Source organism: Mauremys reevesii, linkage group 1, assembly GCF_016161935.1.
Source record: "Mauremys reevesii isolate NIE-2019 linkage group 1, ASM1616193v1, whole genome shotgun sequence".
NCBI classification, from domain to species: domain Eukaryota; kingdom Metazoa; phylum Chordata; order Testudines; family Geoemydidae; genus Mauremys; species Mauremys reevesii.
Genome location: NC_052623.1, coordinates 150,689,544 through 150,716,397, shown reverse-complemented (window position 1 = coordinate 150,716,397; position 26,854 = coordinate 150,689,544). Strand labels below are relative to the sequence as shown.

General features: G+C 39.9%; 1 protein-coding gene across 25 annotated transcripts in view; it reads left to right on the top strand.

Moving 5' to 3' along the window:
• The window catches only part of DMD (dystrophin), a 2,035,724-nt gene that overhangs the window by 1,576,871 nt on the left and 431,999 nt on the right, over positions 1 to 26,854 (top strand). The window lies entirely within an intron of this gene.

Here is a 26,854-nt window from a genome sequence, read left to right as displayed (position 1 = left end):
AAGGGGCCCTGGGATGAAGAATTGTAGGAAGCTATTCAGTCTCTGTGGTCAGGACCAGAAAAGAGAAACTCTGAACAGAGGAGTGTGCTTCTTTGAGAGACAGTACTTAAAACATGATTTAGAATGTTTTATTGTGTAAGCAAGTGATCCTGGGCAGTGAAGTGTAACTGGGAGAAAGATCCAGATAAACTTTCCTCTTCCAAGTAGGGGCCCAGAGTCAGTACTTTCAGTTCATTTACATTGTAGTCAGGGAATGGAATTTGTCATAATCTGCTAGAAGACCTAGGATTTGAATAGCCAGACATATAGCCAGTGCATCGGTGTTCGGTTGCTTGTTATTATTTCTTTTTAACTTTGGTGACCATTTCTCTTCTTTGGGACCCTGATTCTCTGGAGAAGTGGACTATCATGAGGCTGGGACAAGTCTGGAAAGGTACCATTGATCTGTGTGGCTAAGGAAGGGCAGAGACTTAATTTAGCTTGAGAAGACCAAAGATTATTTTCACTGGACAGTTTTGGGGTGGAGGGGTTGGCTTTATGACTTGATTAGAGGGCCAGGTGTTGACTGGAGACCACCAATCAGAAGAGGGGAAACTGATGCAGAGAGGTGAAAATCTTATGTACAGTCTGTCAACACTAGTGGCTCCTGCCTTCTCTGGTGTTCCTTAGTTTCTGTGGCCACAGGACTGGCCTCTGCATAGGCATGCTAGAGGTGGAAAGGGCTCTCTCCCCCTTTAGTGCATCTTCACTAAAGGAGGCATAATTCAACATACCACTTCTACACAGAAATATGACTTTGTTGTTGTTTATGCCTTTGTGGTATCCTTTTGGCTTTTGTGGGAGACATGCATCTCCTTACATGATTAAAGTTCCATGTGCATGTGTTGTTCCTCTGGAGTTTGAACAAAATGCTGAGTGGTATCCTTTCCTAAAAATATTGTATACCTTGTTCTCCTGGGCCTCAGATTTCTAATTTAGTTTAAAATAATCAATGAATCCAAAAGGAAGTAAATATATTCAGTATACATCAGGGTTTAATTGCAAAAACACAAACCAAATGTATCTGAAGACAGAAACAGGCTGGGTTAGACTCAAGGACCAGCTATTCCACTGTCCTGTCTCTGATAGTGACCTGTACCAGATGTTTCTGAGGAAAGTTAATCTGAACCCCTCTTAGGCTTCTTTTTTCCTCGGATAGTTAGAGAATGGCTTCAGAACCGAAGCATGAGGTTTACTATACCTTTAGAATTTGTATGAGGATATCTTATTTTATTGAAAGAAATAGCTGACTAAGCCTCAGTGGTATATTTAAAATTCTGCGTGAAAGCAATGGTTTATTTTAAAGGCTTCAAAGGATGTCTAAACTGTATCTGCACTGAGAATTCCTATTTACAGTATTGTATGGGGGGAAAAAAGAGAAAATAAATGTTTTTAATTAAATATGGTTGAAAAACTGGATTTTTTTTTAAATCTTGTGCTAAGCTTAACTAAAGCTTATCTAAAATACTGTATAATCTGAAAACAGTAAAGATTGGAAAAAGTTCCACAGTAGAAATGTATCGATAACATGATGAAAGAGCCTTTTATATGACTCACTTGTGGCCAACCATATAAAAGAGATTACAGTCCTAAATCTCTCAGCCCCTATTATTATGTTTTCCTGTGTGTAGTTCAGTAGGATAGACATCACGACCTGCTAATTCAGAAATGCTGCTTGCCTGTCACATACCTAAATAAAGATGAATAGAAACACAAATTTATTTTCTGCAATTCCGGTGTGAATTTAGGTATTCAATGGACACTTCAAATGGGCTGCAATTCTAGGTGTGCAATTTTGTGGGACCGTAGACAGATATATTGCAGAAGTGTTCCTTTTTCTACAGTCAATCAGCCACCTGGCAAATGGAATTTTGAGAGAAGTTTTGGCCTTTATGTGCACAAAATGCCATTCTGGTAATGCAGCTTTGGGTTACTGAGGAAAATTTAGATTTGATCAAAGTTAATAAATACAGCATGAAAGATTATTCATATTAACTGCTAAAATGGGTAGAGTTACCCATTGAGAGCAGCCTATGAAGGAGCCAATATTGGTGGACAACGTCCTCAGTTACAAATTTAATTATAGGTAGGGCTGTCAATTAATCACAGTTAATTCACATGATTAACTCAAAAAATTAATCGTGATTAATCGCAGTTTTAATTGCACTCTTAAGCAATAGAATGCCAATTGAAATTTATTAAATATTTTGAATGGTTTTTCTACATTTTCAAATATGTTGATTTTAATTACAACACAGAATACAAAATGTATAATGCTCACTTTATCATTTTTACAGTGCAAATATTTGTAATAAAAAAATAAACAAAAGATATAGTATTTTTCAATTCACCTCATACAAGTACCATGGTGCAATCTCTTTATAGTGAAAGTGCAACTAACAAATGTAGATTTTTTTTTTATGTGACCAAGGTTCCAGGGGAGCCATCTGAGGTCACTCAGTTAGGGTGAACTGCAAAGAGTGGGGCAGGCAATCCCCCAAACCTGGTGGATATTCCAATACTTAGATTTACCAAGCCAGCACAAATTAGCTTCTATTATACTTCACTGGTTACTCAGTAGTCAACAACACAGTTCCCTTAAATTAACCCAGCCTCAGACCTCCACTTAGATACCCAAGTCAAAGATGATGAGGATTACTGAAAATCTTATTCATCATATGAAAAAGTTCTACCAATCCCAAAGGATCGGACATAATACCTCTCAGGTTAATGAATATTCCAGATCTTACCCAAATACATGCTTACAGCCAATTTTTATTAACTAAATTAAATTTATTAAAGAAACAAGAGAGAGAGTATGGTTAAAAGATCAGTATACATGCAGACTTGAGTACAATTCTTGAGGTTCAGATTCATATCTGGTGAGCTTTATAGTTGCAAAGAGTTCTTTTAGAATTTAGTCCATAGGTTATAGTCCAATGTCCAATATCATAGTCAGGGAGGTCCAGTAAGCACTGGGATCAGTCCTTATGGCTTAGGCTTCCCCTGCACGAAGCCCCAAGAAGATCTGAGATAAAAAGGATCTGTACCCAAGCCATTTTTCTATACAGTTTCAGGCCTTCTTTGACAGCTTGGGGTCCCTCAGTGAACAATAGGCACTCATTTCCTAAGCATTGCCAGTAGTTATTCACACAGATTAACATAAGGCAATTGCCTGTTTTTCCACCATTCATAGATGATTTGCTATCCATTTGAAAGAAAGAGGAATACAGCGATATTATGTTTACAGTTCATTTAAATGTTAAGATGTACTTTTGATCTCTGAATTAACAGAATACAGCATAGACAGGGACTTTTTGATTACATTATTGACCTCTACCAAGATAAATGTAACTACCCAAAACCACAAACATTATCTCCCCATATGTTTTTAAGGATCACACATCTAAGTTACATAACTTCACTCAAAAACAAAACAATGTAAAACTTTAGAGCCTAAAAGTCCACTTGTCCTACTTCTTATTCAGCCAATTGCTAAAACAAACAAGTTAGTTTACATTTACGGGAGATAGTGTTGCCGGCTTCTTATTTACAATATCACAAGAAAGCGAGAACAGGCATTCACATGGCACTTTTGTAGCCAGTATTGCAAGGTATTTACATGCCAGATAAGCTAAATATTTGTATGCCCCTTCATGCTTCGGTTACCGTTCCAGAGGACATGCTTCCATGCTGATGACGCTCATTTTAAAAAAGAAGTCTTAATTAAATTTGTGACTGAACTCCTTCAGGGAGAATGGTATGTCTCCTGTTCTTTTTTACCTGCATTCTGCCATATATTTCATGTTATAGCAGTCTCAGATGATGACCGAGCACATGTTGTTTATTTTAAGAACACTTACACTACAAATTTGACAAAACACGAAGAAGGTACCATTGTGAGATTTCTGAAGATAGCTGCAGCACTCGACCCAAGATTTAAGAATCTGGAGTGCTTTCCAAAATCTGAGAGGGATGAGGTGTGGAGCATGCTTTCAGAAGTCTTAAAAGAGCTTTGGATCATTATCGAGCAGAACCCATCATCAGCATGGACACGTCTTCCAAAATGGTGGTTGAAGCATGAAGAGGCATACAAACCTTTAGCGCATCTGGCATGTAAATATCTTGCGATGTTGGCTACAACAATGCCATATGAATGCCTATTCTCACTTTCAGGTGATATTGTAAATAAGAAGCGGGCAGCATTATCTCCTGCAAATGTAAACAAACTTATTTGTCTTAGAGATTGGCTGAACAAGAAGTAGGACAGAGTGGACTTGTAAGCTCTAAAGTTAAATTCTTTTATTTTTGAATGAGGTTATTTTTTGTACATAATTCTATATTTGTACGTTAAACTTCCACGATAAAGAGATTGCATTACTTGTATGAGATGAATTGAAAAATACTATTTTCTTCTGTTTTTTACAGTGCAAATATTTGTAATAAAATAAATATAAAGTGAGCACAGTACACTTTGTATTCTGTTATAATTGAAATCAATATATTTGAAAATGTAGAAAACATCCAAAATATTTAAATAATTTTTATTTTATTATTGTTTAACAGTGTGATTAAGCAAATTAATCATGCTTAATTTTTTTAATCACTTGACAGCCCTAATTATAGGAATATATTTGCCAGTCCCTTTGCAATCTTCAATGGGAAGGAATACTGAGTGTACCTTCTGAAGGGGATTTAATGTATGTCCAGCAACGCAAATAGGGAATCATGCTTCATCACTGGACCTGTGGCAGTGTTGTCTTCTTTAAAAAAAACAAAAACAAAAACCACCACCGCTGTGGTTGACCCAGATAGTATAACTTTTTTTTCTCAGATGTGGCCTCCCAGGTCTCAGCGAGGCAAGTGAGGTGTGATTGGACTCACAGGGGACTGACCAATCCCTGAGGTCCTGATGAGGAAAACACTTGTGCTCAGCCATACCTTATCCTCTTCTTCCCCCTTCATTCTTTACTGTTCCTTAGAGCACACTTAGGAAGTATGCCTCGAACAAGGGGATTGGGGGGAGGGAAGGGGTTGGGAAGCTGATTGGCTCACACAAGGGGATCCCTGTATTTAAAGCTTTGCTGGGCATCCATCAGACAATCTTGCTCTTGTTGCTATTGCTGCCTTGTTCTCCCTGCCGATTGGTGAGATAATGCTATGCCATGTTTCCAGGATACGGTGTGTCTGATCAGATTGTTTTGGGATCAGGAATGATTTTTTTTTCCTCTGAGTCAAGCTGGCAAGGTTTTTCAGGGGGCATGGAGCAGAGGTGTTTTGCCCTCATGTCAGCATCCCAGAGGTTCAGCTTTATAAGAAGAGTAAGAATAGGACTTTAATGTTAGGGAGTAATGTGGGACTGTCTAGTTAATCCCAACCTGTGGCCTGTGTCCAGTGCAAATAAAAAGACTGGGTTCCAGAGCAAATGAATAAGAAAGGTAGATGACTGGTCGCACACAACTTAGAATTCCACTGGGATTCTAAACTTAGTGCTGGGTAAATGCATGCTTTTTTTAAGGTTAAAAATTCTCTTTATAGGAGGTTTGTGGGTTTGATGTAAATATTACTGGGTGAAATTCTACAGCCTGTGTTATGTAGGAGGTCTGTCTAGATCAGAGGTTGCCAAACTGGGGAACGCCCTGCTTAAGGGGGAACATGATGAAGTTAACGGGGGAGGAGTGGTGAGCAGCAGGGGTAGAGGTGCTTCCGAGTCAGCTGCATTCTGCTGACCCCTACTGGCCCCACCTGGTGGTACTGTTAGGAGGCTTCTGCCCTTGCTTGACTGGAAATTTTGCCCAGGTTTGGGGAGGCAGCTTTGCTTAAGTTTGGATCAGGCAGGCAGCTTGGCAGCATTGAAGTTCCTGAAGAGCTTCCCTGGCAGCTGCAAATGGTCTTATTGGGCTCAGCAGCAGGTAAGAAGCAGTTACAGCTGAGCACCCAGTATCCACTCTTGACGGGTGTGCATGGGGGAGAGGGAGAGAGTAAACTGGGGGCACCCCAATCTCCCCACCTCCTGCAGGAACCCAATGCCTATCCCTGCATCCCCCAGACACCCAGCACTCACTATACCCTGTATCCTTCCAGGCACCCACCCCAACACCCTGCCTCCTACTCTCCCTGGCATAGCCAATTTATCTGACTGTACCGTGCCTCTCCTGTCTCCTGGATGGGAAGGGAATGCAGTAGGGAAGAGAGGGACATGCATGTGGCCTGAATCTCCAAAGGGAAGAAAGAAAAAAAAAAAGGTTTGGGAACCCCTGGGTAAGATGATTGATAATGATTTCTGCTGACCTTAAAATCTGTGAATCTATCGGTATTTATTTTTTGTATGTGTTAAGTCTATTCCAGATCAAGGGAAAATAATATTTTCTATCCCTTTTTAGCTAAGGCATTTTTTTCCTCAACCAACTGCTAGGATATTTTTCTTATCTATGAAGTCAGAAATCCTCACAGAGATTGTGCTATGTGGTTTGAAAGCTTTCCACTGTTTCCTGTAAAGGAGTAAATAAGGTCTGTTTTAACAAAGAAATCACATCTCAGAAAACATGATTACTTTCCTTCTTTCCATGTGCCTGACATAGATTTCTAATATTTTATTTGATTGTTAAAGTTTAATCCATTCATTAGGATTCATAAGGCCAGAAAATTATTTGGCGTTTACTGCTTAGCACCCTCATTGTTCTTTGCATCAATTTGTTCTGTTGTTCAATATTGTCCAGCTAGTTGTCCATGTGAACAAACCTTTGGACAAGATGTCATAATATTTTGTTTGTTTACTAAGCCTACTTGATTTGGGTTTATTTCTTCCAGGAATGCTCTTAGCGAATATTGAACTGTTGACATTCCCTATTTCTTTACTTCGTGGTGGGATGTAGCTAGCAATTTTTTTCATCAAAATAGGGCATCACCACTTGGGCTGTGAAATAATCTTGAACATTGTCTTTGTTTGTAAATCTTTGGCAAGCTAATAGAAGTTTAAATATCAGTTAGAGACAAAGTGGGCAGTGAATTGTTCCATTCATAACTGTTTTACCTGTTGGAAAACTCCCAAAGGATTGAAGTTGCCAAGAACTGTGCTGTCACACAGGCACTTTGATCTGTACCCAAGCAACTTCATTGATACTTTACATTATTATACACACATGGCATCCTGTTATTCATATTATTTTAATAATCTGAGCAAACACTGAAAACCCAATCCAGTGGGATTTCTTCAACATGTCTTCAATTTTAAGAGCAACAGAGATACTTATCTCCTGCAATAAACCTTTGAAAAGTCCCATCAGAACAAGGTAAGCAGGACATGTTTGTTTGACAGTATTACATGTCATTCAAATTTATCTGACCAGATGGGTGGATTTCAAGCATTCAGGTCAACTTCTTCCAACTTAGTGCCTAAATTTAGGCAACATATAAATCCATATTCAGGCCAGGTCTACACTACAATGTTTTGATGGCATAGCTATGTTGGTTATATGATTGTCAGAGTGTGTTGAACAGATCATAGACAAGGTGAAAAATAAATATTAAAATAACAAAAACAAAATAAACGAGGAAATTCATTGTACAGAAAAGAAACACTCAAAATATGGACAAACTATGACTGAATTGGTAGCTTACTGAGAGTATGATGGGTGACATCCAATGTAAATAAAACGGAGCCATATAAAGAGAAAAAACTGTTCTATTTATACAGGGTCATAATTTTTTTTACAGAACGTACCGCAGACACAGGGCCTGCTCTGCTAAATTACAAGATAAATGTAGATGCAACATTATCAGTGATAATAAGCAAAATTTAGAGTTCTGATGTATGTTTTGGGCAATCTCTCTTATTTTTTAAACAGGGTGCAGCCCACAAAGTTGACAGATAAATATTGGAATTTACTCATGTATCCCTCAGCTGGGATACATGAATATAGTTTTAGAGCACTCTGCACCACAAGCTGTACTTTGGCTACTCCGGTAGATTTTGTATGGTTCTGGGTTTGCTTGCTCTTTGCAAGTGCAACCTGAGTAAATAGCTGATTAGTTTGAGTAATTCATTCATTTCCTAAGAAACTAGTTGTTGGTTTCCAGCATTTGGTGATTGCTTGTTATCTGATATACAGAATGCTCATATAGGTAGTAATACTATTGATTGCTTCTAAAGGAATGTTCTGTGTGCGCCCTTGGTTCTTTTAGTAGCATCAGTATACTGTCAGGGACCTTGTCACCTCTTAGTTGTAAGCAACTGACTTTTCTTCCTGTCATGGGGTTACATTATGCTCTTCCTTGCAAAAAAAAATGTGTGAAAAAGGAAAATCTTGGGTAGAAACGTTTCAGGGTAGTCATTGCAAAAGAAACCAACAATGAAACACTGTATACATCCTTCTTGGGGATGGCCCAGTGGAGCAGAGACCATCCCTAAGAATACCTAGCTAAATCCTAGACTAGAGGTTCTCAAACCATGCTCCGTGGATGCTCCATTCAGGTGGTCCGCAGATAATTCCCTCTAAGGTGCGCGCCTGGGCAGCCGCACACAAGACAGTGAAGGGCCACCCACCTAGTTAGTGGAGCCACGTAGGTGTGGCTCCACTAATTAGGGCCTGGACCCTAGAGAAGATGCACATGTAAGGTGAGGTGGTGGCCTTGGGGAGAATAGGGGGTAGGTGGCAGGGGGAAGTGGGAAGAGGGGGTGAGAAGTGAGGAGAGGGGGTGGGGGAAATTTGGGACATACAGGGCTGTGGCGGCCAGAGAAAGAGGCAACTTTCCCCTCACCTTCCCAGCCCCAGCTTGGGGGCTGCCACAGCAGGGAGGAGAGAGAGAGATCCCTCTCCTTCCCAGCCAGGCATATTTAACTTTTTAAGTTTATGTAGCCATTAATTAATGAGATACAAGCAAGTCCAAATGTCACACACTGTCTCAAGGTGCCATATTACGTGACTTTGTTTGGGAATGAATCATATTTAAAGATGGGAAAGAGCTATCCCCTTACCTTAAAAAAGTGTCAGTAGCATCCCTTGCTATGATGGTATCTAGTCCCTGGCAGTTTTTCACTTTTCCTGTTAGTTAAGGGTACAAGCACTCCTCGGGTAGCTCCATCACTTTCTGCATAAGCGCTTGTTTTTAAATACAAAACAGAAATTGTATAGCCAATATGGTAGCAGAGAGAACTTTTTTTTAATGATATTCTGAATTACTCCTGAGAATGGTAGAAAAAACATTTGTTCTATACGGTCTGTGAGCTGCCCATATTTATCTTAATTGCATATTAACTCGGCAATCTAATCATGACTGTATGAATGTGAATTTTAACTGTTTATGATAGCAAAAACTTCCAACAATTATGGGATGGACAATGTTAGAGTACCGTTTTTAAAAGCCCTGACACCCTGCTTACAGTATAATCTGTAGGGCATTTTCCAGTCTAATTTTAAATTACCTCTGGACTCTTGCACCTCAGGCTGGTGAAGATTTGAAGTGGTGTGAAGGTGATGTTGTCACTCTCTGCAGAGAAAGAATGGGTTAGCTGGCATCAGACTGAAAGCATCTTATTATGGGTGTGGCAAATGAATGTGCTTTTGAGAAAGAAGACAGAATGGGGCAGAAGAAGTTGGGGAAACTGTCAATCCAAAATGAAAGGGTAGAATAAAAGCCCAAAGAAATAACTCTTAGGCTGTCTCTTTCTGAGAATGTGCTTCAGAATAGCAAGAGCTCTGTGTCAATATTCCTCTGGTCAGAGTTGCTTCTTTAAGATTCCAAACTGGATTTTCCCACCTAGTTGACTATTAATTGACTTTTTTCCTCAGGAACTCTAGTTATACCTCTAAAAGAAGCAAGTTTATTTAGTCTTTCACAGAAGTCCTGTCTTAAAGTAACTGAGGAATACCGAGCTCTTTTCACCTCATGTGAACAATGAAAGTCAGGAAAATGACGTACTCCAGCCACCTGGCTATATACAGTCTGATCTTTGAACCCTGCTCTCTGTTAGATTTACAGCCTCTTTTTGGTACAAACCTTTGTAGGTTTCTTTGGTTTGTGCTGCTTTGAGTCCCTGCTGCTCAGTGTTCAATGAAAACTTCCTGCCCCTGAGTGCAGCCTCTCTATTTTGAGACAAATGTCTTTTACCTACAGCTATAACTGGGGCCAGCTAAAAGTATTTCCTACTTCCCTCCAGTGTCAACTTAACTCCTTCCTTACAAGACAGCCTGCACGTTTCTATATACTTCATCACACATCCATGAAACTGCCTGGAGTATCCCTGTTTTCAGGATAGTGGGTGAAAAGCAGGTCATGCTCAGATGTCTGGATCCTTCAAAAGTCCAAAGGAAAAAAAAATAAGTTCAGACAAAATCACAACATATTCTGTAAAATTGTAGAGCAACCATTGTTCAGACAGAATGAATCTCTAAAATTTGCTGTTTCCATTGTGAAGAAAAAATCAATGTACTGAGTATGTTCATTCAGTTAAGAGTTGTATATGGAGCACCTCTGTTTACAGTTTTAGATGAGTGAAGTGAGCCATCAAACTTTAGACACCTCTGTTTAGTGTCTTCAGACTGAAGGTTTGGTGATAAGTGTGCAGGAGAAACTGTGGTCTGGGAGAGATAAGGAAGCCTCAAAAGGCAGCATTAAAATGTTCTGCACTGTCCGAGTGCTGTCAGCTAGCCAATTTAGTTTGAAAAAACAAGAAGACATCATTTCAGTGGGGAGGCAATAAGGGCACTGGGACTGGTAACAACTGCCGTTCTTATGTCACCTGATTGATCACAGGTAGTATGTGGGGCTAACACTGATGGTGCTGCAAGCTACTACAGCTATGGACAAGGAGGAGGCAGACACATTGTGCTATCACTCCCAGCCATGAAGCCCACTGAGCAAATTCTTGCAATTTTATCATAAGCATCGTGGTATATGGTGTTTGTCTTAGAGCCTCACTTTGTGGAATCATGTGATGTGAGAATCTCAGCTCTTTTTTTAATATACGTTTCTAATTCTCAGTATTTCAGTTGTTGGGTTTAGTGTGAAGACGCTGGGTGGTGTTGGTGGCCTGTGACATGGAGGAGTCAAAATAGATGAGCAGGTGATCCTTTCTTGCCTTAAGCTCTATGACTGTGTGACTCTAAATAGGAAAGCTCGAATATGCAAAAGCTAAAGTCTCAAAAACCAAAAGGCAAATAAAAAAAACCACACACCACATTTTTAAATCACTATATTTGTGATCTGATTCATGATTTTTGAATACTTGGGTTTGGCAATACCATAAGCCAATCACATGCAGACTTGTTCCCCTGTGAACTATGAGTTCAAGCTGCCCCAATGCACTCCAGTGCCTTAAAGTGAAAAATTAAAGCCTAAACAAGGCTTTCCTGCATATGTAGTGTGTCTTAATTAAAATTCAGATGATGTTTCACATGCTGTAGACTGTTCTACTTTTTTAGTGATAGGAAAACTTTTTTTTAATTTGAAAATTCTTATTACAGCAGCTTCATACCATTTTATTATACTATATATGTCACTGCACAAATGGTTGTATTTACTGCAAATGTATTACATTTAAGAAATTGTCACATATCTAGCAAGTAAGAAAGGCTTCAAAAATAAGTATAGCAATCTGAGTTACCATCTTTGCTAAATTTACTACTAATAGAGAAAAATCATTGGTGATAAATACTGGTACTTTCTATGTTTACTTCACATTTCACTTTGTAGACTGCAGAGGAGCTATAATACAGCTTTAAAAGTGTGTGTCCTCTTTTAAAAAAGAGTGATTTGTCTTGTTATTCAAGTATTCTAGTGTAGTCGGTGATGAATAGTGCCAGGTGCAGCATTTCAATCGTTCTTCATTGTTTTACTTTCACAAATATACAGATTGCAAGCTCCATGCTTTTGTAACTGAATTACCTTTCTAAAGATATGATTTTTAAAAGCCAGATAAATACTGTTATAGCTGTAGATGTTGCGAAGCATTACTGACAGCCAGTGGCCATTTGGGTTCATTTACAGCAGGGGTAGGCAACCTATGGCACGTGTGCCGAAGGCGGCACATGAGCTGATTTTCAGTGGCACTCACACTGCCCTGGTCCTGGCCACCGGTTCGGGGGGCTCTGCATTTTAATTTAATTTTAAATGAAGCTTCTTAAACATTTTAAAAATCTTATTTACTTTACATACAACAATAGTTTAGTTCTATATTATAGACTTATAGAAAGAGACCTTCTAAAAACATTAAAATGTATTACCGGCATGTGAAATCTTAAATTAGAGCGAATAAATGAAGACTCGGCACACCACTTCTGAAAGGTTGCCGACCCCTGATTTATAGAAAGCATTCCCCTGAATACTAGGGAATGGAGGAGATACTTCAAAAGCAAGCTTGAAATCCACATTACATTAAAACCTTTACAAAAAATTCTAGATATTTCACAAAGCAGTTACATTTTTGAAAATTAAAATCAATACTCAGTTTTATGGAAAATTACTCTGGCAATAATTTTTAATGCAAAAAACAAATGCCCACCCACACGCTCCAAAAAACCCCAACAACCAGTCAAACAAAAACAAACAAACGAAACAGTGGAAAAGCTCAAGAGTGGAATTCAACCCAGTGAAAGCATGCACACAAAGGCCTTAGTACCACTGAAGTTCTTAATGTGGGGCTTCTGTATGGTGTTTGGGGCCTTTGTGGGAACCCTCTGCACATGGCTGAGTTTCACCTGAGGAAATGAATTTACCTCTTGTAGTATGAAAATAATAATTATAAATAATATATAACACCTAGTCATGTTGGGCCTGATTTTTCAGAAGTTCTGAACACCCAAAATTCCAGTTGAAATCTGAGGGAGTTGTGGGTTCACAGCATCATTCAAAATCAGGCCCATACCACTACTGTTGGTTAGACATTTACGGTGTTGCCAACAGATGTAGTATTTGGAGTTTTATCTTAAAATCACGGGTCCTTCACTCCTGACGAAAACATGAAGACTAAAAGCTCAAAAACCAGAAGCCAAATAATTCCAAACTTTTTTTTTTAATATTATGCTGATGATTCTTGGGCTCGACTCATGCCTTTTTATAGCTTGGGGTTTAGCAGTACTGCATCTCTCTTCCAAAATACTTTGAGAGGCTTGATTCTGTTTTCTGCTAAAAACCCTTTTTACTCTGCATTGTCAACATAAAGAAGCTAGAAAGAGAGATGGGCAAAAAGTTTTGGATGTGGCTTTTTTTCCCCACCAGAAATGAAGATTTGTGTTGACTGAAATGTTTTGCAAATTCATGTATCAAATTCTCCAAATTGTTTCGGTTGGGGGAAAAATGTCAAAAAAAATCAAAATGTTTTGTTTGAAAATTTCAAAATTAAATGTTTAGACTTTTTGGTTGAAAATTACTTTTCTTTTTCAATTTTACTTCAGTTCTATTTTAAAAAAATAATAAAACATATGAAACCCTCAAACTAAACAAAATGTTTGTTTTGTTGAACCCAGTTTGCTGAAAAAAATCAAATTTTTGGGGTCACCCAAAATGACTTTTTTCCTGATATTTTTTCCAGTTGTGCCTTCAAACCAAGAAACTGGTTATTTGCACAGCACTAGCTGGAACAGCCCTTGTTAATTCCCTTAGCAAAGGGGCTGTGTGTGGGTATACTGGGTATGTGTGGAGCAGGAGGGGAAGGGGCTAGTCAATTTGCAGCTCTAGGGAAACTACAGTACATTAGAGGGGACTACTCTAATTTATTTTGGGGGCTCTGCTGGCCCTTGACCAGCTCAAAATCCTAGTGGTACAAAAGTGGCATAGATATATAAGTTATTAGCAAGTCATGCTGAGACACTATTTCTGTTTCTCTAAGTTGTACCCATTTCCTTCAGACACTTTGCCTGTATGCCTTATGTGACTGGTCTAACGCGTTATCTCAATTCCTAGATAACTTTTTGCTTCCTTTACTAGAACACCCTACTAAAAGAATAACAAGGCCTTTCTTGGAGGAATTTGTTTTTATTAAAGATGGGAAGGATATGAACATATTGCATATTTAACAGAATATAGGAGAAAAAATAAAATGATAAGCTTCCCTTTCTTATCTGCTTTGATAATTTATTATTTGTTTAATCTGGCTATTTGAAAATATGCTGAGAGGAAATGATAGGACAAAACGATATTATTAAACCTAAACAAAAAGTAAGTGAGAATATGAAAGTGTAACATACATGAAAAGCATAGGACTGAAGCTAGACTGAGTTTTATTGCTAGCCCGGCTGCTGCTGCTGCTGCCAATAAGGAAATACAGGGTAAATATGAATGTGAGGCAGGCAGCAGTAAGTGCTGTGGCAGTGAAAACACTTAAATTCATTGGCTTTACACTTCATTAGGTAGGTAATGAATTTCACACAATTCTACACTTAACTGTCAGTCTGACCATAATGTTTTTGCATCAGCAAGTACAAAAGTATATTAAAGGCCTCAGTAGAGCTGCTTTATTTTAATAATGCTAATAACATTTTTGTTTATGTTCAGAGAAAATACAGCACGATTTCATTAATTTCATATCCCGTTTCTAAATAAATGCACTGACAAGTTGCATGTCTGCTGAAAACAGATGTCCTTTAAACATGTTTTTTTTGTTGGGGTGATTATTAAAAATGCCTTGGTCCATGAACAGAAACTAAATTCCTAATTAGAAATTCTTTCCTCTCAGTGAGCTTGCTTGAGTATTCATAGTTAAAGAAAAAAATATTAGCAAAACTTTTGGACAAAGATAAATAATTACATATCTGATCACCTCTAGATAATAACTACTGGTACATTCTTAAATATGGCCAAACAATAACAATTTGTTTCTTATTAAACTCTTCACAAACTTTTTTTATAAAATTAAAACTGAAATACACAGATCACTTAAATATTTATTGACTAAGGTTGATTAGACCAGCTATAATCATGTAGCCACAGAGTTGGAGAGCTTCAGCATGCTTAAGTATATTATGATAAAAAAACAATGCAAAGCTTCACAGGTATATGATGATGGTGAGACTTAAGAAAATAGATAAGACAAGAGAGGAGGTTCCTTTCTACAGGTATAGTAAGATGGCTCAATAAAGCAACCTTTGTAGAAGATTATTAAATCAAATGCATCACTGGGACAGTTCTAGTAATGGAGCCCTCTGATTATTCTAATAGGACAATCCTAGTGAGGGTTTTTGTTCTAAGGATGTGATCTGATGATATCTAGATGCATGGGAACTCTACAATAAAGCAGGGGGGAGAATCAGTTCCTCTTTGCATGCTTGTCCTTATATATTCCAGTGTTGGGATTCTTTCAGATTTGAATTCTTTTGATCAGCAGCATCCATTGGATCTGCATCTGGACCCTAAGTGTCTGATTACACTGCAAGTAAACATCCACTGCTGGCCCATATCAGCTGACTTGGGCTTGCGGGGCTCAGGCTACAGTGCTGTTTATTACAGATAGTCAGGCTTGGGCTGGAGCCGAGAATCTGCGACCCCATGAGGGGGGGAGGGCCCCAGAGCTCAGGTGCAGCTCTAACCTGAATGTCTACTCCTCAGTTAAACAGCTCCTAGCCCAAGCCAGCTGATATGGACCAGCACAGGTGTTTTTGCAGTGTAGACATACCCTGAGTGCTCTCCTTCCAGCCGAGGGCATAAACTAAGCATAGGGTAACCCCATCCTGCTCTCATTTCCTTCCACCCATTGCTTTCAGTCAGACCTTGCAGTGTCCAGAGCTGCTCAGTCATTGCGTGATCAGCCCATTATATTGTAAATAGATCGTTACTTAGCAGTTGGTCAGTTAATGTTAATTTTAGAGGTTTATTTTTTTTCTTTAGAAGAAAACCTTTTGACTTTTTGCCTTAGTCTGACCCGGAACCAGCATTGCTTATTATGACTGAACAGAACTCTTCAGGCCTTAAAAATTTCCCTTCATGCAAGGTAGTAATGCTTCTTAATGATGGGCAAACCAAATGCTTATTGTGAACCAGGGAAAGGGGCACATAACAGATGTGCTATTTGTAAATCTTTTTCAAAGAGATTCCAAAGATCTAGGGAATCTTGTCTGAAAATGTTCCTTCTGGAGAGGTAAATGCATCTCTCTTCAGACCCTGAAGTGGTTGGGACAGAAATTCCTAAGCACATATTGAAAAAAAAAATGCTCCTGCTGGCTCCTCTGCTTCCAGATCTGAGACAAACCTTCCCAAAGATTCATCCTCCTTAACTGGTAAAACTTCAGGGAACACTGAGCCCATAAATGGATGAGATCTATTTCTTTCATCACATCCTTTCTCAAGAAGCCAGAAATCACCTTCAATTATCTCAGAAAATTGTAGCTCGAGGTCCAGGAAGGGTCCTCTGGCGCCAGAAACCGTGCCTTCAGAACAACTTACTTGGTATCTGAAAAATCACCTAGTACTGACCCTTCAGTACTCAGGCCTTTAGTATCAATATTCCTGGTACTGACTAGTCCAGTACCAATGCCATCCAGTCACCTTGCTTCGGGGCTGGCTTGCTCAGTGTGGAAATTATATAAGGCATCAAGGGACCCCATGGTCTCTTTGGTATCAGACTCACCCCTGTTAGTAATAATAAAGATACCTTTTCTGGTACCTCCTGCCACCCCTGTACTGGTGCCAAGCACATCAGTGGTACCGATGAGTCACACTGGTATGGGACACAGCTAAAATTGCCAATTTTGGATCAGCCTGCCAGGAAACAGGGCATGTACCCCAAACTGGTGGTATATACTCTCATAAAATTTCATCAAGCCAGTAACAAATGTGTGCTTCCAAAATACTACACTAGTTATTATGAAGCCACAGACAGTCCCCTTCAGGACCTCTACCCCCTCATGTACCGCACAGATGAACCAGACTTCTATGATTAAAAACCAGAAATCACATATATTAGGTTCTTCCAGTTCCAAAGAACCAGACACATACCCCAGGTCAAAATATACTTCAGATTTTACCCAAAACCCACACTGGTAGCCAATCCTTTAGTAACTAAAAACTACAGATTTATTAATATAAAAAGGAAGAGAGTTATGAAGATGTTAAAATGAATCATATACATTACAGTTGATTTCAGAGTTTGTAGATGAGGATAATAGCAGTGATGTTCAATCTGCCAGTTTGTAATAAGTCTTTCTGGTTCAACCCAAATATTGGGGGCCTCAGTCCATTGTTCAAAGCTCTTCTTCGTTAGCAATCATAATCCAGAGTTGTGGAGCAGGGAAGAGGCAAGGGGATGATGTCACATTTTCCAATTTATACCCCCCTAGTCCATGAGCACGGAAAGTTACTGTCTCAAACATGGATCACATGATCTATGTACCCTACTGAGTCACTGGGCCTCCATTGTCCATATGCTCTCTGAGATGTCCTTGGGAGGGGCCCATGGGAAGAGTTGATTCTCCTCAATGGCCCATCAACCATGGCTGGCTGGTCTGGATGCAAATCTGTCTTGTGGGTGTTATGCAGGAACACAACATGTTTGAGATGCAAATACATAGCAAACATCTATAACTTCATATACAATGATAACACCCACCTATAAACAAAATAACATTATGCAACAGATTACAACATTTCAAATGATATCTTACAAGGCATACTGTGTACAAGATCTTGCAATTGTATAACAGTGGTAGCAACAGTGATATAAATGGTCAGCTTACTTTTTATACAGCATCACAGTCTGAAGGTACTCTTAGCACTCCAGCACTTGGAACTGCTGGAACCTCTCCATGAGGCGTATGCCTCATCCTCAGTTTCTGATGTTAGTAGGGAGGTGTCACCAGTTTGTTCTCTGGAGTCTAAACACTCAGGCCAGTACACGCCAGAGAGGGAGAGAGGCAGCCGAGAGCGCATTTTTATTACCCCAGCCATGATACTTCTAATGAAGGCTACTACTCCATAGCTATGTGCTTATTAGATGCAATGGAAACTTCATCAGGCTAGAAGAACAGTGTCTCCACCCGAATCCAGAGCTAGATGCCCTTTCCTGCCAAACATGAAGCTAGCACAGTCTGCCCCACTGCCAATCTTTTGTTGTATATTTTTAGAGAAGGCAAGGTCAAATACATGTGCCTTGAATGTGAAGTGGTGAGGTCACCAAAAACTAATGGAGTTAATTCTACAGTCTCAGACTGCCCCCAGAGAAAGTTCTGTCTTCCACACAGATGAGCTTTACACTGATTATTTGAGCGTTCCATTGTGCCAGAGAAAAATGTTAGTTGTTGACCACGCTCTTTGTCCCAGCACTTTAGGGGAACTTTTAGATATCTTGGACCCAGGCAATGGAGTGCTTTGAAGACAAGGACTGAGACTTTGAAAGTGATTCAAAATTTTATGGGAAGCCATTGTAGTGAGGAGAGGGCAGGCTTGATGGTAGAAGGCCATCCAGCTGCTGAACAGCTCCTGCCTGGGGAGTGAAGCCATTCAGCAATGTAGTGGCTCCCCCCACAGCCAGGCGCTCATCCTATTCACATTCCTTGCTGGGGGGCGGGGGTGGGAGTTGGGAGTGTGTCTCTGCCCTGCCCTGCTCAGACTGCAGCTTTTCCTGCACATTGAGCATGCAGGGATTGGGTGTCATAGGTCCTGCGGTAGTACATGGAGCACTCTGCAGCTTCGTTGTCGCAGACCCGTTCCCTCACTCACATGGCAGCACAGCTCTCTGTTCTGCCTCGGGACTGGGGACACCCAATGTCCCTGCAGGTGCAGGGGGAAGGCTGCAGTCCTAGCAGGTTGAGAGGCAGGGGGAAGAGAGACCTTTATCAACCATCATTCCAAAGTAGACGCATCAAGGACTGATTATACCCATTTTAGAAAGGCTGTCTTGCAGTCATTGTTGAGGTAGATCCCAGCACCCACCTCCTGTGAAATAGGTCGGGGATTCTCAACCTTTTTCTTTCTGAGCCCCCCCCCCCTCCCCCAACATGCTATAAAAACTCCATGGCCCACCTGTGTCACAATAAAGGGTTTTCTGCTGGGCTGGTGTTAGGGGATAGCAACAGGGCAATTGCCTGGGGCCTCATGCCTCAGGAGCCCCTGCAAAGCTACATTGCCCCTGAATGTAGCCACTGAAGCTTCAGCTTCAGCCTCAGGTGGCGGGGCTCAGGTCCTGGGTTTCAACCCCATGCGGCAGGGCCTTGGCTTTCTGTCTTGGGCCCCAGTGAGTCAAATGCCGGCCCTGCTTGGTGCCCCCACTGAAACCTGCTTGTGGTCCCTTACGGGGGCTTGGACCCCTGGTTGAGAACCAATGATCTAGGTCACTGCTTATGAGTCAGCAACAGTGGAATATCTATGGACAAGTACTCAAAGAAGAAGAAACGGTTATTTACCTTATAGTAACTGTGGTTCTTCAAGAAGTGTTATCCATATATTCCATGATCACCCTCCTCCACTACCGTGGAGTCTTCTAACAACTGGATTCTGTACTGGCAAAGGGACTGAGAGACAGTTGGGATCGTCCTATCCTGTATGCCCTTGGTTGGAGTCACAAGGACACTCAGGCACAGGTATGACTCCAACAGACACTGCCAGCCAAAAGAATCTGAACTTGAGTGGATGGGGTGAAAATGCACCAAACAGTGGAATAAATATGGATAACATGTCTTGAGGAACCACAATTATTATAAGGTAAGTAACAGTTTCTTTGATTCAGTTAAGTGGTATGATGAGTTATGATAACAACTAATGCTTTATAATGCAAAAATGTAAAGGTAAACAAAGTTTTATACCACAAATCTTATTGAAAAACCCAAAAATGATCGAATGCTTCACAAAATAGAAATAAGTAAATGACAATCAACCAGCCCAAAAACTTAAAGAAAAATTTCTCACGGGGGAAAAATAATGAAATACTTGGAATGGAAGTCACAACAACCATAGGTTTTATTAAACGTATATAGTTGTCTAGTTGCTAAGATAAACTGAGAAAGTGTTTGTTTTAGAATGAAAATATAATTAATGCCCTTGAAAAGGACTTGAAAACTGAAAAATGGGAAGAGAAAGAGGAAATTTTGAGGACAACAAATCTTATAAAAAGGATTAATGTTGACAACTTTGAAGCTGAGTTAGTGTGCTCCTTGGGCAAATAATGAAAATGTGATATTTTTATACAGTCTCCACATTAGAAACCTTTTATCCACAAAAATCTACACTTCTTTTATGTTTGCAACATATTCCAACATTGCAGTTGTAGACAAGTTAACATAAACTAACAAAATACTACCTATTTTCTAATAACTACTGAATAGCATTCTGGGTCCCCATCCCATCCCACATCTCAAGACTTTGTGAATAAATTGATAGCAGAATTATCGTGTCTATTAATCATGTAATCTATTTTCAATTAAAGGGACACAAACTTAAAAACAGAAGTGTGTGATTTTAATCTCCTTTATTTACAAGTAATGTCTAAAATCCCTACAGTTTTAGAGATTAGAAAATCTAAATATGTCCTCCTTTTTTCAGTTTATTTACTTTATATACTTGAGTGGTCACTTTCTTTTTTTCCTGTTATATTTGATCAGGGCCCATCCTTTAAAATGCTGAGCACTTCTAGAAGGTGTTGTGAACCCTGAGATCCTTTTAATGTCAATTGGAGGTTGAGAACATGTGACACCTAGGATTGGGCCCTTGATTATTCACTTTTCCCACTTGGTGTCTTTCACATTGCAACATAGCAGAAAGAAACATTTAAAATATTGGAAACTACAGCTGCAAAGCCTGAAACTACTCATAAGTCATTTTTCAAAATTGACTAGATTTCAAGTGGACTGTGTCCTTTCATTGTGAGCATTGTTGCAAGGGATAAACATTGAAACACTCAAAGATCCAGATAAACCCCGTTACATTTTTAGTTAAGGAATGTCATTGCATCTGTAATTCCTTTTGGATATATAACTGACCCGAATCCTAGTATTCTATGGTTATGTTCTGCAGGAGGTCAAACTAGAACAGAGGTTCTCAAACTTTTCTTGTGAATTTTCAAATATTAATCACAGACTCCCAACTAAGAGACTGATTGACAAAGGTATATGTGTACTTCATATAAACACGTAGTGTTAGTAATGCTTAAAGAAAAAGATTATAAGAGTACGTACAGATATCAGTGAGATGGGTGACCCTGCCTCTTACTGCACTCTGACTATCTTTGGTGTGATGGTTGACAAGCAAACGCATAGATCATTCTCCACTTCCAGACGGGACCTGAAATTTGTCTTCATAGCTATCATGGCAGAGAACGATGCTTCACATGTATATGTTGTTGGGAAAGGTAGCAACACTTTCATTGCTTCTGTAACTAAAACTGGGTATTCTGCAGCAACAGTTGGTCAAAACTGACAAGGTGCTTGTTCCTGAAACTGATTTTTCAGTGTGTGGTCACAAGATAGTTCAAGCAGCTCCTGCTCTGCTTTTCCACTCAAAGAGCAAGATGACATTGCACAAGCTCAGAACCAATCCCGAACCCAGTAATTTTCCTCCATGTTTATATTTTTAAAGTAAACACTGAAGTACTCTGCCAAAGTTGAAAGGTGAACAATGGTCCTGTCTCTCTCTCAGTCAATTTTCATGCTGTTAGTAACCAGAAATTCTGTCAGTAGCGGAACCATATCTGAGATTCCACTGCTCAGTCTAGTTTTCCAAATCTCTATTTTCTTCTGAAATGCTGTAGTTGTGTAACTCACCTCAAGTATGATTGTATCACCCCCTTGTGTGAAGAGTTTCGGTGCATTCAGTAACTTTCAAATGTCTGCTAAGTGTGCAAGCTTTACAATCCATATCAGGTCAGAAAAGTTTGCAGTGATCTTGTGCACAGAAAGAAAACCCAGCAGCATTTTGCGAAGCTCAAAAACTCTTTCCAACATTCTGACACGAGATAGCCAATGCACATGTGAAACAATAATATGTCATGTCCTCATCCATATCTAAACACAGCTTTGCAAACAGGTTTAATTCAAAGGCCAGGACTTTATGAAATTCACAACTGTCATGGCTGCATTTAGCACATAATGCTTTTTTTTTTTTTTGTAATGCAATAGCCTGGCGACGCAACATCCATTGCAGTCGTCCATCACTAAATTCCATAAAACCAAAATCATTATAACTTTAATCAAACTTTCTGTTCTTTACTTGTTCCTTACTACTTGACTCTGCATTGTACATGGCTTCAGCACAATTAGCAGTATTAGTATGAGGACATTTTAAAAACTTATCCATATTCAATGTAATTTGCTTACGCACTGTAAAAATATATTCCACTTCCACCCACCAAAGACTTCTTAATCATAAAAAAGCCAGACATCACTTCTGATTTGCTGTTGCAAGGAGTGATACATTTTACATTGTGCAGTGTGAGTATTACAACATTGTTGATGCACCATGGAATATGTTGTGGAAACAGAAATAGTAGATTTATCAGTTTTAATCATTATGCAATGCACATACAAGACGAGATTATTTTTTTTTTCAATAATATTTTGTAGAACCCTGGTACAGTCTCTCAGGACCCAGGGGGTCCATGGACACCAGTTTTAGAACCGCTGGACTAGATGATCATAATAGTCCCATTTGTCCTTCAAATCTAAGAATATATTGGGAAAAGATGACCTTTATGGCAAGACCTAGATGTGCTGATGACAATGTCTATGACAAGCAGTTTGATAGAGGGAGGATTTGTATTCAATTTATGGTAATTTGATAAGAAAAGGAGCTTTGTTTTCTGCTTTGCAAATTTCATTTCTACTGTGTCACTTGATAATTCTGTCCCCAATAGGGTCCTAGTTAGGTGGGGACCTCTTAAAAACAGTTATTTGGTTGTCATTTTGAATTTATCATGTAATTTCAGGAATGCAAAAAAGGGTTTGTCTATTGAATGAAAGAAGAGGAAATGTCAGCCTTTTGCTTCATTATTAATAGGATTAGACTGGACATCATTTACAACAGGGGCGGGAAAACATCTGGGTGGGGAAATTGTATGCAGGGCCATGAATGTAGGACTGGGGAAGGGGGTTGGGTGCAGGGAGGGTAAAGGAGGGGGCTCAGGGCAGGGGGTTGGGGTGTGGGATGCAGGAGGGGTTTGGGGTGCAGGCTCCAGCCCAGTGCCACTTACCTCAAGCGACTCTGGGGTGGCAGCGGTGCACAGCAGGGCTGAGGCAGGTTCCCTGCCTGCCCTGGCCCGCGCTGCTTCTGGAAGTGCCCAGCATATCTGGCAGTGGCTCCTGGGGATGAGGTGGGGGCAGGCGGCTCTGCCACACCCTGCTCTCACCTTGCAGGTACCACCCCCAAAGCTCCCATTGGCTGCAGTTCCTCGTTCCTGGCCAATGGGAGCTGGGGTGCGGGGTGTTCCTGGAGGCGAGAGCAGTACGTGGAGGCCTCTGACTCCCCCCACCCCCTCCGAGGCTGCAGGGACATGGTGCAATCTGCTTCCGGGAGCGGCACAAGGCCAGGGCAGGCAGAGAGCCTGCCTTAGCCCCGCTGTGCCACAGGGCTAGCAATCCCAAGGGCCGGATTGAAAGCCCTGATGGGCCAGATCCAGCCTACGGGCCATAATTTGCCCACCCCTGATTTACAATAACATGAATGTGTCTTTCTACTGTTTTGCTAACAGCTTCTTCTGAGATTTCTCCTTCACTGTGTCCACTTCATAATATATGATGACCTCTGTAGAAGTGGAAGGTGAGGCAGAAGAGGGAGAAAAGAGGAGGAGGCTTTCCTGTTCTTTAGTCTTCTGAGACCTTTTGGCCTTGTTTCCAATTTCTTGCATTTGTGGAGCATGAATGTCTTTGGCCCTGAACTTTTACCAATCAGGGATGGTCAAAAAAAAAAATACTGTGAAAAAATTGGAGGTTTCAAAATCTGTGTTCATTCCATGGAGAATGAAAATAAGATCTTTGAATTAAAAAAAAAAAAGGATAGAGAGAGAGATCCCACTCTTAAATAGCCAGGACCCCGGTGATTAGGTCACTTACCAGGATGTGGGAGACCCAGATGACAGTCCTTGCCACCAGGCTATAGAGTCTCTCTCTCCCTCTCTCTGTCTGGGGAGTCTAAGGACAAAGGATCTGTCTTTTGGTGGTTCTTTGTTCCTATTTTTTTTTTAATTGATTGGATAACAAATTGTTTGGCTCTTTTTTCTGGTCAGTCCCTGGATTGGTTGGATACTAAACCAGATGGGAGAACTGGGTATAGACAGGTCCACCTTAAAATTTAGTCACTGAAGATAGGATGAGTATATATGTATTTTCTCATGTGAGGGGGCCTTGGATCTCCTTTGTCCGTCTTGTCTGTTTAGATAGTCAGAGATAGCCCCTACCCCAAATTGCTTAAAATGTGCATATACAATGTGGCCCTAATCTTGATTGGGCCCTCCACATGTGATGGAAATTCAAATAATTAGTAATAATGATTTCATAGATAGGGGAACTGAGAGACAGAAAGTGAATGATTTGCCCAAGGCCACACAGAGCAGCAGATACTTAGCTCATTGTACTAAGCACTATACAAACATATGGAAAAACACAGCCCCTTTGCAGGTGAGATTATGTCTTAGATTTTCAATTATATTAATGTTTTAATAATTGCAGAATCCATCCACTATTTCAGTTGCTTTTCTCTTAATGTGAATACAGTTTTGCTGATCATTTTTTCAAGTTTATTTTTATTCTTCCTTTCATCTCTATTATTGTTTGTCTCATTGAGATTGTTCTAAGTGAGGAAGCCTTACTGAATCTTGTGTCGGGTTTGTTACTGTTTGTTATTTGGAGGAGGTTGCATAGAAGGACTGCACTAGGGTGACATCATTGGAAAGGCAGTGGATTAGTGACTGCCCAGGCTGTTCTTCTTTTTGAAGAGGTCTTAACCCCCGATACAGTGCTGCTGCTTAAGTGCTCAATTTTCAAATCTTACTAATCTCTGCATTTCTAGATCACACTGTTTTAGAGTGCTCATTTACTTTTTCCACACATTCACTTTTCCAAAGAAAAGATGAGCAGTGGGCAACTCAGATAGCTCAATATGTAAGTGGTTTGTTTTCAGCAGCAGACACAGTTATATTAGTTTTATCCATAAATGAAGTATAGCAGAGCAAATAACTTAATAAACAAAAATTGATTTCAAGTTAGCAGCTTTACTTGCTGGGATTGTTCTTTTTCTGGATACTAAATCAATGGTAACTGGATTATAAAATAGTTATCTACTGTTTTATTTTTTAAATGTAATTTTCTCAATTGTTAGTACTTCCTGTATCTTACTAAACCAATAAATCAGCTCAGGGGATCTCACTTTTCCCTCTTTAATGACATAACAGCTGTTGAACTACTGGTGGCACTAGTGATGCAAACCAAATTGAATAGGACTCCTGAAATTATAAGCCTCCACTGCTAGAGTCAAGTGAAGTAGCTGGACTATTCAGTGACATAGGGGGAGCTGCAGGGATCCCTAATGGACTGGGCAGGAGAGGCCATGTGGACCCCTGTCCAATTCCTAGGATACAATCACAAAAATGCCTATACTTGCTTTGTCTGGTGGCATTTATTTTTTCCCAGTCTACGTGATGGGATGGGCAGCATGAAAAAAGGCACCACTATACCAGCAAAATTGGAAACGCTTGACTGGAGCACTGGGAATTACGGTGTGATAAGACAGGGAATTGTTTGGGGAAAATATTAGTTAAAAATAATAACAGATATAATCAGCAAGAACTTTGATATTTTGCTTGTGTGTAGTTTGTCTGGCTTGCCTGATTAGACTGTAAGCTCTTCATATAGGATGATCTCTAACTATGGATTTATAAAGGATCTAACACAATGGAATTCTGTTCTAGTTGAGGCCCTTTAGTGCTATTGTAATATACTTAAATAATAATTGTAAAAAGATGAATGGGTCACAATTTGTAGTAGTTTAACCAAGGACAAAGAGTTCTGCTCTGCTACTCTTATGTTGTGTATTGCCATCAGATATGAAAAAAAAATGTTGAGATGTACTGATTCTTAAATATTCTGTGTATACAAAAAAGTTCGGATAGTGGCACACATGAGATAAGAACAATTTAAAATTTCTCTTAGTGTCTCATGGAAAGAAAAAGTGATACCAATCTCCACATTTGGCTCCATTCTTCTGCCAGGTCTCTCTCCTCATGTCCCCTCTTGTGGTGGGGTGGACAAACACCACAGTGGACCAGAGTATGAAGGGGTTAGTGGAAACTGGCACTGATACTGACCCTGCCCAGTAGCATCTGATCTCAGTGTCAAACCAAAGTGGAACTTTTCAACATTAGGGAGGAAAAGGGGAGGAAGAAAAGTGCAGAGGGGAGTTACCATGGTAGGAAGATCTTGGGGTCTGAGAGAGAGAGAATTTAGGAGTTGGCTGAAATGAGCAGCCCTGCATTTAGGAACCTTAGGAGCAGTCAAGCCTTGGAACTGTTTTATTTATTAATTGTGTAAAAACCCCAAGAACAGGGTGAGTTTTGACCCTACACAGGGCACATCACACAGATTACATTAATTCTACGTGTTCCTAATTTATAAGTCACCATAATATCTAGGTTGCTGTAGTAAAAAGATGAAGGGCAAGAATCTGATCTCAATTACACTGTTGTAATCCAGAGTAGATTTAGGACAATTACTCTAGATTTAGATCATTGTGTAACCTGGTGTGACAGAGTGAGAGTAGCCTATGGCTGACTCACCACTCTCCATTTGGTAAGCATATCCGCATGAGCCAAAGTAAGGAGATCAGTAATTAAATACCAAGTGATTAACCAATCAACCAGGGGACTCAGCTGAAGATGGTTAAAAGAGAGACAGGAGAGGAGGAGGAA